We start from the raw sequence: 16,787 nt of genomic DNA on the forward strand, positions 1-16,787 counted from the left end.
AAATGGGCAGGTGCAGCCGCGGTCCGGCCGGGCTCTGGCCGGGTAGCCTCGGCTCCTGTGGACGATGAGCCACACGGAGCTGCGTCTTTGCTCTTATTTTTACGGCTTCAGGGAACTTCTTCTTCTTGTTGGAGTCAGGTCTCTGCAGACAGCAGAGCGGAAAGGCTGAGAGCGGCCCCGGGTGACCATCCCCGTGGCGACCATCCCCGTGGCGACCTAGTGGGGCAGGTTCCGTTTTCTAAGCACCAGTTTTCCAGCAGAAAACAGGTGATCCTCGTTCTCGGTCTTAGCCTGAGGATTACGGGAGCGCGTCTGGTATTTGCCGGATGCCTGGCCTGCGCTTCTCATCGCTGTAAATGCTACGGGACAGAAATGTCTGGTCTGCCCGGGGCCAGCCGACCCAGACAGGAAACGCCAAGAACGGCCCTGGCCGTGTGGCTCAGTGGATGGAGCGTCGGCCTGGGGACCAGAGGGTCCCGGTTCGATTCCGGTCACGGGCATGTGCCCCGTTTGCCCGCTCCTCCCCGCCTGCCTGTCTTCGGGCTTCCTTAATGCTCACGCGGCGAGAGGAGACCTGTGTCTGCAGCAGTGGAGTGTGGGACGGGGTCTGCGAGGGGGACAGCATTCGGTAGACTCCACCCAAGTCACACTCCTCATTGGTCCGCTTTCCATCTCCCAAAATAGGGTGACATTTTAGCTGATCTCTTCTCCTTCAGCTTCTCTTTCTCTGGGAGCTTCGCTGTTCCTTGGTTGTGGGTCTGAGAGCGGGTGTGCACAGGAGACAGCCTGACTGCCTCGGCCTGCACCCTGGCTCGGCCACTTACTAGCCGTGGGGACTTGGGCAAGTGCCTTCCACACTGGTGACTCAGTTCTTGCATCTGTGAAATGGGCTCAATCCCCAGTGGGGGGCGTGCAGGAGGCAGCTGATCAATGATTCTATCATTGATATTTCTATCTCTCTCTTTTTCCCTTCCCCTCTGAAATCAATAAAAACATATTTAAAAAAGAAAAGAAGACTGTTATGTCCAGGGTTGAAATCTCAGTTTAAACATTAAAAAAAAAAACACCCATGTGGTAAATGCTCAGCAAGTATAGATATTGAAGGGTAATAACTTACGGGGTTTCTAGAAGTGGATACACATGCGTATGTTCAGGCTGCCGTTTTGGATTTGTTTCAGCTTCTGATGAATTCTAGATGGTTTTTATACACAGTGTCCATGGCCTTCAAAGTGCTTGCAGGCCATCGTTCTGCTTCGGTGGCCTGCTTTCGATAGGCCCGAGGACAGGAGGGGGACTCCCAAGGTCACAGGTCAAGGTGGGGAGCGAGGACTGGAGACTAGACTGCTGGTCTCGTATTCCATCAGCATCTCCATTGCCTCTTCCGTTACTGACAGCGGCTGAACTGATTTCAGCTGCGATCATGCGAATGGATCTACCTCAGGTCAGCTGTAATCAGTCATAATGTAATCTCTTCTGTCTTTCTGAGTTTTCAGGAGAGAGTGAAAGCATTAGCAGGCACGCCGCATTCTCAAACTTCACTGTCAACTCTTGACCTTTCTTAATTTGGGGGGGAAATATTTGAAATTTAAATTCCTTAGATACCTGTTGGATAATTAAGTAGAGGCATAATTAAAAAGGGTAATATATTGGATTTTTAAAAATCACATTCTCTATCTATGGCCCTCCTTGAAAAATGAAAGCGATGAGCCTTCTCGCCAGAAAAAAAAATGTACATACTTACAGATGTGCAAAATTTTGTATTCGTTCTTTTTCTTTTTAATATATTTTTATTTATTTCAGAGGGGAAGGGGGAGGGAGAGAGAGCTAGAAACATCAATGATGAAGGAGAATCATTGATCGGCTGCCTCCTGCACACCACCCCCTGGTGACCGAGCCCGCAACCCAGGCATATGCCCTCGACTGGAATTGAACCTGGGACTCTTCAGTCCATAGGCCGACACTCTAGCCACTGAGCACCACCGGCCAGAGCTGCATTCATTCTTGAGAGCAGCTCCCCTGACGCCCATCTTGGGTCATGAGTCCAACTGGGTTGGGTTCCATCAGAAGCTGTTTTATCTCGAAGGTTAGGAGGATAGTAGAGCAGGCCTTCTTGGCGTCCTGTAGCCGAAGACGGTCTGGGTAGAAAGGCTTGCATTCAGGGAGGCTCTTGTCCCCTCCCAGCTGTAGGGTCATCCCCTGCCCTCTGGGCCACCTGGAGCCCAGTGCTCCGGTCACATCTGTCGGGTTCATCTGGGTCCAGTGAATTGGACAAACGCCCCAGATTCAAGCAGTGTCCCCACAACTTCGTGTTCATGAGCTCCAGACCCTCCGATGCACTGTTCCCCCCCTCCTCCCCTCACTCACTTCTTTCCTTTTTATCTGTGAGAGCAGAATGGGGTCACCAAGCCTGCACGCTGTTTGCTGACCATACGTTTAGGGCAGAGGATGTGCCTGCACACACACTTTGTTTTTGCAACCACTGGTGAGTGGCTCCTCCGAGAGCTGCTGGTATCGGCCTTCCCAGCATTTCCCAAGGCCCTGCTGAGGTTCTGAACCCAGACCTGAGAACTGAGCCTCCAGAAGGAAAGTCTTTTTCATGGTGAAAGGCACAGTATTAGAAGACTTCCTTTTGTCTGCCCACTACATCCAGGCAGACAGTTTCCAGAAGCCTGGCTTCAAGAGCCACACATTTGGTTCTGGAATCTTGCCTAATTTGTCACTGATTTTGTGATGAGAGAGTAGGTGGAGAAGGATATGAGGAAGTGAAGTAAGGACTTGTTGATGCATGCCATTTCTGTGTTATGAGTAAGGCAGTGAGCAACACAGGTGTAATTACAGAGCGAGGATACTCATGTTGAAAGGAGCCACGGAGGTCCTGCATCGAAGCCATTTATTCTGCAGCTGTGAAAACCCGGAGGCTTGGAGATATTGAGGGATTGCCCGAGGCGAACGCCCTGTCGCCTGTGCTCGACACAGCTGTTTGCTGGTGGGAGCGATGCTTTCACATCCTCTGGGCACCCCCCTGCCCGCTGATGGCAGGAAGCCGGCCCGGGAGCTGACATCCGCCATGTCATCCCTGGGCATGGAGGGCAGTGGGGTACATCCCAGATGCAGCAGCACTTGTCGCAGGAGAGAAGGAAGATGGAGGCTTTTCTGCTAGTCTTCTGGACAAGTCACATTCTTGATTCTTTTGATTTTGAAATGACATTGTATTGGAAAACTTGTGCTTCTGAATATAGTTCACTCCCAGGGTTTTCTGCTGACTCTCTTGAGAGTTGGAAGAATCTTGGAAAGTCAGTTACCAACCAGGCAAGCTTCCTGGGGCCCATCCACCCTGAGGCCTCCGGAGCGTGGCCGGTGGGTAGCTCGCTGGGTAACGCAAGAAGCCTGTGCCTGGCATGCTGCCTGCCCTAGGTGGGCTCTTCACTGTTCTGTGCGAGACTCCACTGCTCACCTGCAGGCTGGGTGCTGGGAAGTGAGACCACGTGCTCTGCTACAGGTGCTCCACGCCTCCTAAACTCCTAAACCAAGGGCTGGCGTCTGCTTCCTGCGTTTGATCTGGGGAGAGTTGCCACCCCCATGGCCTCCTGGGGCGGGACCAGCCAGCTTCCCCCGCAGTGCATTGAGTGAAGGCCTTTCTACCCCACAGCTGCTCCCATCACCACTGTTTCCAGCTGGGGAGAATGAAACAATCAATATGTGTGACCCAGGAGCTGGCAGGCATTTTCTGTGAAGAGCCAGATAGTAAATATTTTAGGATTTGTGGGTCAGACAGTTTCAGTTGCAATTATTCAGCTCCGGGGTTGTAGCGCCAAAGCAGTGACACATGAGCGAGGGCATGGGTGTGTTCTAGTAAAGCTCTATCCACAAAGCAGCCCTGGGCCGACCCGCTCTGTGTCTGCTGACCCCGCTGTATACGATGTCTGGCCTTTGTAAAGCTTAAGGCCTTCAAAGCAGGTTACACTGGCTTTGTTGCCCCAGCGTATACTTCTCTGGTTTCAACGTCTCTAGAAATCTCTTGTTTAAAGAGAACAGCTGAACCAGAAGTGGAGAACTGTTTTGCCCAGCTCACTGCAGGGCACATGGGACTATCCCGGTTGGTGACTGAGGAACTCTCGTAGGAGAAGTTACTGTTAAAATTTGCACCTGATCTTGAACGTCTTGTGGCTCTGCGGGAGCCGGGAGCGTTAACTAGAGATACTGGCGCCCTTTCTCAGTCGCAGCTGCGGCTGCTCGGCTGTTTGCGGAATGGCAGGCCCCTGCGTTCCGGGGGACCTGACGGCTGTGTTCAGGGCCACGAAGGTAAGGGCCAGAGTGTGGGCCTTCGACAGGCAGAGTCGATCTGTGTTTCCACTGGGCCCAATGTGTCTGGGCAGAGTGTGAGGCACAAAAACGCTTTCAGACAACAAGCTCGGGAGCAGATATTTGCCTCCCCACGTCCAGAGCGGCTTTATCCACAGTCGAAGGGGGAGCAGCCAGGGCTGCATCGGTGGTGGGATGGATACACAAACGTGGTGCATGTGCCACACCTCCGTGGAATATTATTCAGCCTTGGAAAGGGAAGGACATCCGACACATGCTAAAACATGGAAGAACCTAGAAGACACCGTGCTAAGTGAAATAAGCTGGTCGCTGAGGACAAACATGATATGATTCCGCTTAAGAGAAGCAATAGGGTAGTCAGGTATTTGCAGAAAGAAAGTAGACCGGTCATTGCTTAGGGGCTGGGGAGTGGGGATGGGAAGTTAGTATTTCGTGGGTACAGAGTTAACGTTCGGGAAGATGAAAAAGTTTGGAGATGGATGGTGATGATGGTTGCACAACAGTGTGAACGTACTTAATGCCCCTGAACTGCGGCTCAGTTGTTTGGAGCCTTACCCCACACACCAAAAGGTTTCGGGTTCAATCCTGGTTGAGGCCGCGTAAGGGACGCAACTGATCAATGTTTCTGTCTCACATTGGTGTTCCTCTCTTTCTTTCTCCCTTCTTCTCTCTAAAATAAAAATCAATGAACATATCCTCGGGTGCGGATTGAAAAATGGTTAAAGTGGTAAATTTGTTATGTATATAACACATTTTTAAAAAGAGAGTTAATAAGCTCAAGCGTTACTACCAAGTGGGCAGGAGGGTTGCAGGTAGTGCTTTGTGACGGTCTCCGCAGCCAGATGCCTGACGGGAACCGTCTGGTGCGAGGTGCGTGCATCCTGGTCTCAGCCTCGGTGGCTGCCGCCTCAGCTGTTCAGAGCCACATCTCGCTGCTCAGACCGCGGCTGCCCTTCCAATGGTCCCCGAAAGGAACGGGCTTGTAGCAGATGCACGTTAAGGCGCTCAGGTCATGAACTCGTTCTTCCTGTGCCGGTTTGTAAACTCAGAACATCAGGCAGCCCTGGCAGCTGTCCTGAGGGCTGTGCTCGCGTGTCTCCAGGACAAGGTGTGTTGGCGTCGTCTGCAGTCACGGGGCTTCCGTCTGTGTTGCTCCTACGTTCCCATTCATCCTGTGGACCCGCGTGCCCGTTGTGTCTGAAAGGAAGCCCCCTTCCTTCCAAACCATTTCTTCTTTGTTGGCGCTGTGAGGACAGCGCGCCATCCATCCGGTCATGGGGGACTACAGTGCTGGGCTGGGCTTTGGCTCATCCTCTCTTTTATGTGTATTTTGTGGCTCTTATCGCAATAATCCATATATATAAAAGCCCAGCAACTGGAACGGCAGAATGACCAGAACGACTGGTTACTGTGACGTGTACTGCGGCGGCCAACGGGCCCCATCTGGGCCCCGATCAGCCCAGCCCCCATCCAACCTCCCACAGCCCCTTCCCCCAGCCATCCCCACCCCCGATCGGGCCCCCTCACCTCGATCAAGGGTGGGGGCCCCCGGCCAACCACCCACAACCCCTCCCAATGGCTGGCTCCTCTCCCCCACAAGTCTCCCCACCCCCAATCAGGGGCAGAGTCAGCCGGCCGACTGCCCATGGCCCCTGCCCCTGGCCAGCCCCCCTCACCCCAATCAGGGGTGAGGCTGGCCAGCCAACCTCCTGTGTCCCCTCCCTCACCCCCAGCCTGACCCGATCAGCCCCTATTGGGTCAGGCCAGCCGGACCCGACCTGTGCACGAATTCGTGCACCAGGCCTCTAGTAATTGCACAATTGTGTACAGTATTGTACTTCCAGGGCTGTGACTGAACCATTCACTGAGGTGTTTACATGATAGGTGCTCAGCAAACCACGGTCCTGATGTAGACACGCTCCACCTTTTACCTAAACCCGGGTTTTGTTTGTTTGTTTTTTCGACCTGAGTACCATGCTGAGAGCATTCTCCCCCTTTAGGGAGTGATCCTGTGCGGCGGGCGGGCCTGTCTCAGCTCTGATCGAGTCATCCGCTCGGAGTGGCTCCCCATCTCACTCTCATCCAACAGCGTGCTCGGTTCGGAATGCATCCACTCCGACCATGCGCCCAGCACTGTTAAGTGCTGGGGACACAGCAGTGAGCTGAGTAAGCAAAGCCTCTGGGTGTGAGTGCACATCCTCGTGGGGTGATTGGCCGATGTAAAAACTAACCCATTTATATAAAAGGCTTATATGCTAAGTGTCCGACTGTCCGACCAGTCAGTATGATGCGCAATGACCACCAGGGGGCAGATGCTCAACACAGGAGCTGCCATGATGTGCGTGCACTGACAATTTACAGAGAAACGGCACCACGGACCTGGCGCCCACAAGGCAACACTCGGCTTCCCCTAAGTGGGTCACAGGCCCTGCCACCACCCGGAGCGACAGCCCACCAAAGCAGCCAACGCTGCCCAGACCCCATGGTGCAAAATGCAGCCCACACCCCAGCCCAACACGGAAACGGTCGCTGTGCGCACCGGGTAATGTCGTCATGTAGCAACGCCCGGCTTCCTCTCCCTAGCGACTGGCCTCCTTGCAGTTTCTTCAGCCCAGGGAGGGTATGTTTTTTATAGTCCGCGAGGCTATCACAGGATCACAGCACCTTTCCCTGCACCTCCCATTCCCGAGAGATGATGCTGATGGGCAGAGCAACACAGACCACTTCGGGCTTGTTCTTTCTTGAGGAATTTCTGTTATTCCGCATCACGGAAAACAGAGGTTGGGAACTTGGGGGTGAGGGGGCAGGAAGGAGAACAGAGCTCCTCAGCTCTCGGGTCTTTAACGATGCTCCTGCCCACGTGGGTAAAGCTTGTCTTTCCCCCTGTCCTTACCGTAGGCTCTCACTTGAAGTCAGCAAGACATCTGGGGGGCGGGGGGAGGGGGTGTAGGAGAGGCAGGTGGTGATGGCTTCAGTGGGATGAAGGGAAGGACTGCTGACTTAACGGAGCCTCTAAGCTGCTCACAGACCCGTCAGCGCCGTCTGGAGACGTAAGCGGAGAAGCTTAAGGATGTCCTGCAGGTGCTGACCCTCCCGGCCTCTTCCAGGGCCTCTTCCGGGACTGCCGCCGGGTTCCTGATGCTCCGGCCTCCAGGCGTGGCCCCTCGGCCTCCTCTTCTCCTGTGTTCTCCGATTTCTGGGCCTTGGCACTAAGCTTCCTTCGGCGTGGAGTGTCCGCTCACACCTGCCAGCAGAATCCTGCCCGCGCTGCGAGGCTCCTTTCCTACTTGTTCCCGAGGGGAGAGGAAGGCCGACCACTCCTTCCCCTGTTGTCCGGGGCACTTGGCTTTGTGTCTGCTCCCGCCTGTGGTCACGTTTGTACTCCCGCCCGCCTGCCCTCCTGTGCGCTTCCGTGAGGCAGAGCCTGTGAACTCCCACTCTCCAAAGGCCACCTCCTCGTACCTCCAGGTGCGGTTACTCTCTCTCTCCTCTGTTATCCCCCCCCCCCTTACTGCTGCTGCACCGATAGCACCAGCATCGCCTGAGGTCCTGTTCGACACGCAGGCCCCAGCCCCACCTCAGACCTGCCGGCGTGTAAAGCATGTCTCTAGCACAGTTGTTGGCATGTTTCAGGTGCTGGGACGTGTTTGCTGAGTTCCCTAAAGGGCCCCTGGCGTGCGGTTTGCGATGCCCCTCAGCCAGCCTGTTGGTTGAAGTGCGTTTGACTGTGCCCGGTGCATCTGCTGGGAGTGGGAGTCAGCCCCTCTCTGGGCCGTTACAGACTGGGGGAGAGACACCCATCAGTGACGTACGAGACAGGGCAGAGGGATGCACGGGGACCGCCCGAGGCCCAAGGGCACCAAGAGATGGCAGTCACTTCCAGATGAGTGTGGGTGGTTTCACGGAGAGGAGCGTGTCTGGGGACGACCTGGTGGGGAAATAGGACGTTGACAGACAGGCTGTGGGAAGTAGCATACCGGTGGGGAGCGCCTGCTCCAGGGCCAGCAGGAAAGTCCACGTGCAGGAGGTTTCTTGAGCAAGGAAGACCTGGCAGTCGGTGGGAGGTGTGGTTGGGAGCTGGTTGGGTGCAGCCTGAACTTCAGTCCTCATGGGGAAGGGTCTGGACTGGGAAGAAACATCTGCAGATCACATGCTGTTTGTACAGTTAGGGCCTCAGTGGTTTCTGCAGACTCCACCCTCCTGTCTTCCTCTCCTCTCCATCCTTCCTCCTGGGCATGGGTGGGAGGCAGGGGGGCTTGGAGGAGGTGGGACAGGTCTGAATATTTTCCCTTGCTCTCTACCTGGGGTCAGAGCCCAGGTCTATTTATTTACTAGAGGCCCGGTGCACGAAATTCGTGCGTGGGTAGGGTCCCTAGTCCTGGCAGACAATCAGGGCTGATCTGTGGGGTGACCAGCAGGGTGATTGAGGCCCCTGCTGGCACCTGCCTTGGCTGGCCTGGAGCCTGCGGGCTGGAGGCAGCTCCTACGTTGGGCGTCTTCCCCCTGGTGGTGAGTGCACGTCATAGTGGCTGATCATTCCACCAGTTATTCTGCCATTCGGTCTATTTGCATATTAGGCTTTTATTATATAGGGGTTTTTTAATAATGTCTTTTTTTAAAAATATATATTTTATTGATTTTAGAGAGGAAGGGAGAGGGAGAGAGAGATAGAAACATCAATGATGAGAGAATCATGGCTAGGCTGCCCCCTGCACGCCCCCTACTGGGGATTGAGCCTACAACCAACTAGGGCCAGGTCTTTTTTTTTTTTTTAGTGCTAGATGGTCAGCCACTTCCTCCCTTACCCCTTCCGGAGTCACTTTACACAGTGGGGCCCCCAAAGCAGAAAGACCCACGCTCCAGGAGAGGGTTTCAGCCCTGGCTGGTGTGGCTCAGGGGATAGAGCGTCGGCCTGTGGACTGAAGGGTCCCAGATTTGACCTTGGTTGCAGACTCCTCCTTGGCCTGGTCCCTGGTTGGGGCTTGTGCAGGAAGCAACCCATAGATGTGTTTCTCTCACGTCGATGTTTCTCTCTGTCTTTCCCTCTCCCTGAACAAAACAAAAAAGAATAGAGGGGCCCTGGCCGGTGTGGCTCAGTGGATGGACCTGCGGACTGAAGGGTCCCCGGTTTGATTCCGGTCAAGGGCATGGACCTGGGTTGCGGGCACATCCCCAGTAGGGAGTGTGCAGGAGGCAGCTGATCAATGTTTCTCTCTCATCGATGTTTCTAACTCTATATCCCTCTCCCTTCTTCTCTGTAAAAAAATCAATAAAATATATTTTAAAAAAAAGAATAGAGGGGTTCAGACAGTGTGCTTGAAAACGCCATCAGAACCCCAGGCTGGACCCGGTGTTTTATTGTGTGTGCTGTTTTCCAACCCTGTGGGTTTGTGAGGAGTAATAACGAGTAAACTGCCCTTCGCGTATCACAGCTGTAACCTGCTTTGCCCCACCCTGTGCGCGCGCACACACACACCATACCCTACTAGTTCTGCTTATCTGGAGACCCACTTCATACAGTGGGTGACCCAGTTCTCCTGTGGCCTCCCCAGCATTTGGTATTATCACTATTTTTAAATTGTGGTCATTTTGTGAAATGTGTAGTGATAGCTCATTGTGATTTTAATTTTCATTTTCTTAATGGGTAATGGTGATCATCCTGTCATATAGTACTGGTGTATCCTTTTTAATATTCTTTTTGATGAAATGTCTCTTCATGTCTTTTGCCCATTTCTTTCATTGGATTGTTTTTGTTTGTTTTTTTTATTGTCGAGTTTTTTTGTCAGGACTCTTATTTGACAAATATATCAAAAATATATCATTAGCCCTAGCTAGTTTGGCTCAGTGGATAGTGCGTCAGCCTGCAGACTGAAGGGTCCCGGGTTCGATTCCGGTCAAAGGCACATGCCCAGGTTGTGGGCTCAATCCCCAGTAGGGAACGTGCAGGAGGCAGCGATCAATGATTCTTTCATCATTGATGTTTCTCTCTCTCATTTCCTCTCTGAAATCAATAAAAAATATTTTTTTAAAAAAAGAGAGAATCTCTAGGGCAGCGGTTCTCAACCTGTGGATCGTGACCCCTTTGGGGGTTGAACGACCCTTTCACAGGGGTCGCCTAAGACCATCGGAAAACACATATATAATTACATATTGTTTTTGTGGTTAATCACTGTGCTTTAATTATGTTCCATTTGTAACAATGAAATTGGGGGTCACCACAACATGAGGAACTGTATTAAAGGGCCGTGGCATTAGGGAGGTTGAGAACCACTGGTCTAGGGTCACGCTCAGGAGCCTGAACTTAAAATCCATATATAATTAAATAATACTAAGTCCTCCTAGTAAAGCCTGTGATTGGTAATACTTCCGTTATTTCATCACGCCTCTGAGTGTGCACTGGGAGCATTTCTACACTAGTCTACTCTTTTTTTTACGTGGATTTTTATTGGTTTCAGAGAGGAAAGGAGGGGGGAGAGAGAGAGAAACATTAATGATGAGAGAGAATCATTGATTGGCTGCCTCCTGCACGCCCCCCACTGGGGAGGGAGCCCGCAGCCAGGCATCCTTGACCGGAATCGAACCTGGGACCCTTCAGTCCACAGGCCGACGCTCTATCCACTGAACCAAACCAGAGCGTGGGTTTTTAAATTACAAATTTAATTTCCTTATTCGTTCCAGGGTCATTAAAATGATCAGAGTATGGCCCCGGCAGGGTGGCTCGGTTGGTGGGAGCACCGTCCGGCACACCAGGGTGTGCACAGGAGAGGACTGACGCGTGTGCTCTCACACGGTGTCTGTCTCTCTCTCTCTCTCTCTCTCTCTCTCTCTCCCCGGGTCAGTAAAAACACCTCCTTGGATGAGGATGTAAGAAATAAAATGACCAGGGCATCACCGTGGTGGGAGAAAGGAGGGTGGCATTGTGGGAAGGAGCCACATGTCTCCGAGGCCCACTGTCCGCACTTCCGGGGAGGAACCAAATGCCTCGTTCCTGTTTTCTGACCTCAGGCAGGTCACTCACCTCGATTTTGACTGGAATTCAGGGCGTGGGGTTGCTTCTCTCTCCAAAGTAATGACACCTTTTCCAAGAAAGTAAACCCTGAGGAATGCAACCGGTGAGTCACACAGTCCGAGGACCTGCTGGCCGCTCCTGTGTGCACCGCGGCGTCCTGTCCCGTCGGCGAAGCACTGTGCTTGCCGTGGCCATGCCGCCCGGCCTGGGCCCAGCACCGCGGTGTGTGTGCAGAGGGGCCCTTAACACCTGGCTGGGTAGCGGAGTGGAGACCCCGAGGCACCACAGGGCCCACCCAGAGCTCGGGGAGCCACCTTCCGTTCTAGCCTGTTGATTAAGGCCAGCAAGGAAGACCCCCTCCAACCCCCCTTCTGCCCCCCCCCCCCCCCCCCCCCCCCCGCTTTGTCTGGACACCAGTGGTCAGAACTCCGGCTGGAATTGGCAGAACTAGCCTCAGCAAGACCATCCCTTACCAGCTCGTGAACTGAACTGGAGAAAGGACAGGGCTGCTGATGGGCCTGGGGACTTGAAATCCTGCCCAGCCTCTCCCCATGGTCAGCACCCTCCTCCACTGCAGGCCGGTCTGTCACTCATGGAGGGTGACAGAGCATCTGATAGCTCCTTGCTGCCCCGGAGGGAGCCCAGGACTTAAGGCCTTAAGATGAGCCTTTTCTAAAGGTTAGCCACTGGAGCCAATAAACACAGAAAGTACAGTCCCTGAGGCGGCGGCTTCACGTCTCAAACATGGAATAGCCTTTCTCATCTGACATCTGAATCCGAGTTCGGCTGGGAGTGGAGAGCTGGCTGCCCTGGCCTTGTGCTCGGTGGTTGCTCAGTAAGGTGGAGGGTGGTTGGTACCCGGGGTAGGAAGATGGGTGCTTCGAGGCCTCACCTCCTACATTGCGATGGACGAGGCTGATTAGCATTAAACTCCATGGGCTGGAGGGAGGAATGGAGGAAGAGAGAAAATTGTGTAACTGTGATTAAGAAACCAAAGGCTTAAAAAGGCACATTGTTGGTGGCAGGCCCATGCACGCCATCATGGCTCCAGCCCGAATGCCTGTGTGCAGGCTTAGCTCATCCTTTTTGAAAGGAGCAGACAAGTTGTAAACAACACGATCCCAGTGTTGAATTCCACAAGGACAGACAGCGCCCACTCGGTCAGCAGAGAAAGTCCGTGAACGTCAGCGGGAATCAGGTGTGATGTGGGCCGGCATGGCGGGGGGTTGAGGTCCTAGATGAGTGACCAGCATCTCCTCATATCTGTTCCCTGTGAGTCCAGAGCAGAGGCCAGCAACTTCTCTGTCAGCGGGCAGAAGTAAGTTATTGTTTAGCACCTGCACCCTGAGTATGTGCCCTGGCCGGGAATCAAACCGGCGACCTCTCGCTGCTGGGACAACGCTCAACGACTGAGCCACACTGGCCAGGGCAGACGTTGTTGTCTCTGCCGGTTCCTGGTCACTATTCCAGCTACGCAGCTGTGCCACTTTGTGGATATGTCTGTGTTCCAATAAAACTATACATGGACACGACGTTTGGATTTCATGTAACTTTCACATCGTGAAACATGTCTTCTTTTGATTTTTTTTCAGCCATATAAAGATGTAAAAACTACACTTAGTCATGCGTTGCACAGAGCCAAGAGCCAGTCCAGATTTTGGCCCCTAGACCATAGTTTGCTGACCCTTTTCTAAAGGTCTTACAAATAACTTCTATAAAGTTCTGAATTTGAGGACATTTTCTTTAACAAGCAGCCTATAGCACTGAATGTGTGTCATGCACTGTGTTAAATGTCTTATAGATGTTAGCTAATTTCATCCTCAGAATAACCCCCGAGAGAAGGGTTATTGACCTCATTTTGCAAATGTGTATATTGAGGCACAGAGAGGTTAAATAACTAGCCCAGGGTCACAGGTCGCAGATGCCAGAACCCGGGTTCGAACCCAGGTAAGTTGGCTCCCCAGTATCTGTTCTTTCTACCAGGACATGGGATCTCCCTTAAACATTTACAATGATTGACTGCTCACCGAAAGGAATTTTAGAGATGAATTCATCCCTACTACAGCTCCGTCACAGACTCATTCTTACACACCAGCTTCACAGCCTTTATGACTCAAACGTGTGCTCAGTCATATTACGGATGACTCCTTGTGCACAGGCCGGCACTGAGCTGCTCACTTCCTGTTTGATGTGTGTTCACAGCTCCTTGAAGGCAGGGGCAGCAGCATCGAAATGTTCCATCAAGAAGAAATCTGGTCGGCACCTCTGCTTTCTTTGGGAACACCTGTCTCAGGTGACTCCCAGCTCAGATTTGGCCCTGCTGCTTTTCTGCATGAAGGAGCAGCGGTTGAATCTTGAGCCACACTTGGCCTGTGATAGGAAACAGAATTTGTGGTGTCATGCTACACCATCCCTGTTGACCCAGAGATACCACCAGGGCAGTTTCCCAGGCTTTCCAAGGAAGAATGGGAAGGGGTGTGTGTGTGTGTGTGTGTGTGTGTGTGTGAGAGAGAGAGAACATGTCAGAGGTTAGGTAGACAGGAAGGTGCTCAGGACTTCTGGGACCCTTTGCCTAGTTACAGTCTAAGACCCTACTCGCTATTTACCTTTGTGTGCCACAGGGGTCCCGCACAGTCATTGCCAGGCACCCCCAAGTCCACGTGTGCACTGCAGATCTTTTACTTGTGTATAGTTACTCTTCCAATGATGTAGATGTCATCAAATCAAGGAAAAGCTCACCCGGCCGGTGTGGCTCAGTGGTTGAGCGTCAACTTATGAACCTGGAGGTCACGGTTCAATTCTGGTCAGGGCACATGTCTGCATTATGGGCTCCATCCCCAGTGTGGGGCGTGCAGGAGGCAGCTGATCAATGATTCTCTCTCATCATTTATGTTTCTCTCTCTCTCTCTTTCTCTCTCTCTCTCTCTCTCTCTCTCTCTCTCTCTCTCCCTCCCCTCTTAAAAATGTATTTTTAAAAAGAAAGACAACTATGTATATAAAAAAGGGAAAAGCTCTCCTGAATTCGTGTTAAGCTGTCATAAGCACAACTACCACCTGTTGAGAAGCCACATCCAGTCAAGACCCTCATGTGCAGAGGAGAACACTGAGGCTCGGGGTTAAGGGGAGAGATTTCTCCATTGCAGCAGGGAACGGTGGTGTGGGAGCTGGCTCATTTGCATGTGCCATGACCTCATGCTGTGTCCCCCTGGGGCGGTCACAGAGGGAGAGATTGGCACGTATTTTGACAATTAATACTATGCTGTACTTTCTAATATTGCCTAATAGGGTGATTTATTATAATAATGTTTACCAGTATTTATAATGCTTCTCAAGAATCAATTAATTGATTGATTACTATATTGCTTGCCCTGCCCCTGTAAGTAAAATCCTGTATTCCAACCTGGAAACCTGAAGCATGGTGAAATTGGGCAACTTGCTTATGTCTGGAACAGAGCTGGCCCTAAAACCCCTGAGTTTTTATCTCTGGGTCCGGTTCTGTTAAGCAGACTGAACTGTGAGGATTTAGTTGTTTCTGCCTTAGTCCTCTATAGCATTCGCCCTCAGCTGGGTGCAACGGAGCTTTTTTAACCCTCACCCGAAGATATGTTTATTTTATTTTATTTTTCACATAATAACTATTTAACTTTTGGGCAAGTTAACCTAACTTCTAAATCTTGCTTTACTGGAATTCGTAGCAGAGGACTAAAATGAGAAAATATAATGGGAACTCAATAAATGATCATCTCATTTTTCTTAAGTGACATTTTAAAAAACTGAGATTATAAATGAGGGTATTTGGTGTTTTTAAAGCTTTTCACGAAAGCGTAAGAGCCCAGGACTGTAGAATTGGAAGGTCCCTTCATAGTCCTAGATCCAGTGAAGGACTCCCTCGAACACGCTTATTCTTTCAGCTAAAATCCGCTTTCTTCTGGGCCTGCCCTCCTTCGTGTGATAGGATTCTAGGGTTTGAGACAGCTCTTGGGCCCCGACTCCGAAATTATCTTTTCCAGACCAACTCTCCTTACTATTCCTAATAAGACGAATCGTTTTCCCTTTCCCGTCGTGGTCTCCCTTCCAGATAGAGACAGACTTGAGCTGAACACGGATGAGCTGTAATCTGCGAGCCTCTCCCCAGGCAGCTGTCTTCTTTCTAGCTGAGCTCTTTTGGAAATCAGGTCGCCCAGTCAGACAGCCATGCAGCTTGTCCTCTGTGTTTTCCCACTTTCTAGACGGAAAATAAATACATTGCAGTTGAACACGGCAGATTGAACACACATTTTAACATCCATTCCCTCCTGTGATATCATTAAAATGATAATAAAGGGAGAAAAGATATCGGCAAATGAGCAATTGATGGCATGTTAAAGGCAAAAAGCATGTGTGACGAACTCAGTGGGCCAGAGGAACCGAAAGGGCCTGCTGGGCAGAAACTAAGAAGAGAGAGGATTTGTAACGCGGAACCTGGAACAGCGCCAATACTGAAAACAGGAAGATCAGTTGAAAGTGTGTGCGAAAAGCAATTAGATGCCTACAGTCCCTCCCCATCCTCTCGGGGCAGGGCTTCCAGTCTTAGGTGTTGAAACGGAGGCACATGAAGCACACAAGACGGGATGGCCTGGAGCAGAACTGACAATCAGGCCTCAGACTGAGTCCTACGCAGTGAAGGCAGGACCACCCCTCACCAGTTGCCAGGGTACCTGCACGCAGTCACTCGCCGCACAAGACGGGTCCCCCTCTGAGAGCGCTGACGACGCCTGCTTCTAGGGTCCCCAGTGAAAATGGCCGGTCTTCATCTGTCACCCCAATGTGACGCCCGCGCTTGACAAGCCTAGGCCACCCACACACACTCACACACACACACACACACACTCACACTCACACTCACAACTCAGCTTTCAAACAGCTTCTGAAAGTATGAGCAGTTGACCAACATCACCAGACGCTGAGAGCAAGCCTCTCGCAGAACAGACAGGCCAGAACAATGGGGGACGGAAACGTCGAAGGAACCGTGGAAGCAGGGAGGAAGAGGAGACAGTTCACTCTGGGATCTTGAGCGATTAGAGAAGTATTACATCATGAAATGTGGACAACATATTCTTAAAAAGGAAAAGAAACCTTCAGGGAGCCTCTTGGAGGTTGAAAATGCGATGGCCAGAATTTGGTTCAGAAGCGTGTGAGTCACACAGTTTGCAGGACACCCTGCTTAGAGCCTCCGCCAGAGCGGCCACCGGCGAGGAGGTAACGGAGGGGGCACCCCAGGGGGACAGATGGGCTCCAGCCGGAATCCTTGGGTGGAGGGGACACAGGTGAGAGCCAGGCTCGTGGGAAGCTGGTGAAGGCAGGGGGTGGGTGCTGAAGAGCAGCAGTGCTGCGTGGGACTGTGGGTGCAGTGGGGCTGTTCACGGCGCCTATGAAGGCGTCCTCTGGGCAGGTCGCTGGCAAGCACTTTAGAACT

General features: G+C 52.1%; 1 protein-coding gene across 1 annotated transcript in view; it reads left to right on the forward strand.

Annotated features, from left to right (window-relative positions):
• The window catches only part of KLHL18 (kelch like family member 18), a 33,317-nt gene that overhangs the window by 868 nt on the left and 15,662 nt on the right, over positions 1–16,787 (forward strand). The window lies entirely within an intron of this gene.

This window comes from Myotis davidii, unplaced genomic scaffold (assembly GCF_000327345.1).
Source record: "Myotis davidii unplaced genomic scaffold, ASM32734v1 scaffold663, whole genome shotgun sequence".
Classification (NCBI taxonomy): domain Eukaryota; kingdom Metazoa; phylum Chordata; class Mammalia; order Chiroptera; family Vespertilionidae; genus Myotis; species Myotis davidii.